We start from the raw sequence: 2937 nt of genomic DNA on the forward strand, positions 1-2937 counted from the left end.
TTTGTTGAGAACCAGATTGTACACTATCGACAGCTGTCAAATTCACTTCAATTTTTTTTTTTAATTTTCTATTTTATCTTTTCTGTAGACATGTGAATTATGACTAACTAGGTCATTTTTAATTTTCTTTTCTGTTTTTCCATGTGGATAGAAATCAAGCTATGGAGGCAACTGGGATGATGGAACTAGTTTGTAGTGGACACAAGTTATTGTTTGCTTGCAATTTTTCTCTTGTCTATTTGAAGAAAATAGGCAAATTACAACAATATCTTGTTTGCATTTTACTGAATATTCAGCATTATTTAACAATAGCAAAAAAAAATTCCACAGCAGATGTGCATTTACACATTTCAAGGACATAATTCTGCCCAATGTGTACCTCGTCATCAGTTGCTGGGCGTTAATGATATTCTCTTGAGGGAAAAGTCTGTTATCTCTTTGATGTGAGCTGATCTTTTATCACAGATGATTACTAATCTAGCTGAGGGAGACCAGAGAGTCTGTTAATTATTCTGCTCAGGTGTGCTTTAATGAAGTTATTAACAAAGTACATCTGCGAACTTTCTTTTAGAAAACAAAGCTTGCAACAAATCTGAAATTGGCTTTTAAGGAGAGAACTTCTGGCATTTGCCTTTAGGGTGGACTGCAGCATTTGTAAGCAAAGGTGTATTTGTCAGTTTAGCAATAATCTTCTATCACGTAACTCATGCAAATATTTTCTTTTATATTAATAACAATTACTTCAATTTGTAGCTTATTTTACTGGTAATAACTTTTCTGCCTGTTGAGCTTTTTTTAGCTCTGTATTTTTTGGACTTTCATGTCTCTCCTCAAGACAGTGTTTGCAACCAAATACTTGATTCAGATTGGATTCAGGTGCGTCTTTCAGAAACCATAGTATTGATCCAAATCCTAAATTCTGGGACAACCCTGCCCCTGTGGATGGCTTTAGCATGCAATACCTATACATTTGTAGCTGTAGAGCTTGAACTGAAAATCCAGTTGCAGAACGAGGAAGAGGAGGGCAGTAATGTCTGTGAAAGAGTATGCTTCCATGGAGAAACATTTTAAAGGTTGGGTCTGAGGTGTTTTTTTTTTGTTTGCTTCTATTTCCTGCAAACTTGTATGAACAGTCAAACTGACAGGCAGCACCATATAAATCCTCTGTTCTTGTCTGTTACATTCTTCCTGTGAATGAGAACCAATTAGTGGGAAGGTTCCACTCTCTTGACAAGATGAACCATGACTGTTGTCAGTTATTAATTTATTTTTAAATGTTTTTATAGCTTTGTTACCATATCACTTGTGTTCAGTCTCTTTTACAATTGTGGGAGCAAAGGCTAAATAGATAAGTGTCTACTGACTGGCACTTCTAGCCTCTTCTACCCCTAATTTCTGTCTGCTGTTGGCAGTTTCTGAAAAAAGTCTTTCTGTGCTGCTTCCTAAAGAATTATTTCTGCATTGCTCTTGAACAGAAGTCTTTAAATTAATGTTTTTAGGTGAGATAATCATGATGTCTCCCAAAGATCATAATTCATGCACCCACAACATGTTCTTGTACATTTTCAGATGTAAAGCATTTGGGAATTTTGAGAACATTAAAGTACTATTCCCTTCTCGTGTCTCTTAAAGAAGAGAAGTCTTGCAGCAATTAAAGTATTTACCAGAACCAACTGTAAAGGACAAGATGTGGCCAGCAAGAGCTGCCTATGTGACAGTAAATTAATATTAAGCACAGCTTCTCAATGGGTTTGGATTCCCAGTAGTGGGAAAAAATAAATAAATAAAGTCTGATATGCTTAAGAATACACATAAGCACCTCTACAAATGCAATGTTGTTGTACACCTTTTAAGGCTTGAAGGCAAGTGTGAATTTCAGCTAACAAGTCTTATGTGTTTTCCTTGTGCTGAGATAAAAATGAAGAAGGGCACACTCAGAAGATAACAGTTATTTTCATTGGAAACCTGCCTTTGCTTTTCCTCAAATTTCCCAGATGTTCTGCTTTTCTGCATGTCTGTCTAGTGCTGCTGTGCCAGAGCTAATACAATCTTTCATTTCTTCTCCTCTCTGATGTTTTTAGCAATAACTGGCATTGGACACCGGAAGGCACGATCTCTTCTTGCATCTTTCTTCTCTGTAATGAATTTCTTCTCATGTTTATTTAATAGTAGGGAAATAATTCTTTTCATCTTTAGGAATGATGCTTAATTAGAAGTGGCTATACAGTCCTGACAGCTCAAACTCCTGTTTGTATTATATCATTGTAAAACTCAACCTGGGGTAAACCCAGTCAATGTTAAATGTGCTTTCTGTGCAGCCTTGGGCACTGAATCAATTGTAAGATCACAGGATAGAAAGCTGGTGAGAAGTTTGCAGAAGCCTTGTAATGAAGGTTATTTTATTACACAACAGAGAATCTGGCTTACTGTAAAGCTAACTGTTTTCAGTAAAGAAGTGACTTGGAACCATTGAATTATATATTAAAAAATTTTGTGGTGTTGGTGTTGTTGTTTGTTTTGTTTTCTTCAAGAAAGAACTGTGATCTCACCGAGTGGCAGAATTCTCTTTGATTCCTACAAAAAAAGAATTGAATTACCAAGGGCAAAATTAGTTTGACTATATTTTTCCTAGGAATGAGAAAAAATGTGGCTATAATACTGTAGAATTAAAATTAAAATAAATCAGGTATCTTATGCCTCTTCAAAATACAGAAGTGTGTGTGTGTGGGGGGGGGGGTAGAGGTTGAAAGCAACAACAAATAATATCAGGCCCCAAAACCTCTGAGACATTTGTGAGTTTAAATTGTTTAATTAGCGACTGGCAAAATGTTATTAGAAGTCTTTTGACTTTCACAATTTTCATGAGCAATGGAATTTTCTGGGCTTCAGGTGGGAGCTCATTGTTTAGGAACTGAGGTTCCAGCATTATGAAAAGAG

General features: G+C 35.9%; 1 long non-coding RNA gene across 1 annotated transcript; it reads left to right on the top strand.

Moving 5' to 3' along the window:
• Positions 1–593: 593 nt before the first annotated feature.
• On the top strand, positions 594–2501 carry LOC311435066. Its single transcript, XR_014691903.1, has 3 exons — positions 594–876; positions 977–1085; positions 2082–2501. It is a non-coding gene; the product is annotated as an uncharacterized lncRNA (long non-coding RNA).
• The last annotated feature ends 436 nt before the right edge of the window (positions 2502–2937 follow it).

Source organism: Aythya ferina, assembly GCF_964211825.1.
Source record: "Aythya ferina genome assembly, chromosome: 3".
Classification (NCBI taxonomy): Eukaryota; Metazoa; Chordata; class Aves; order Anseriformes; family Anatidae; genus Aythya; species Aythya ferina.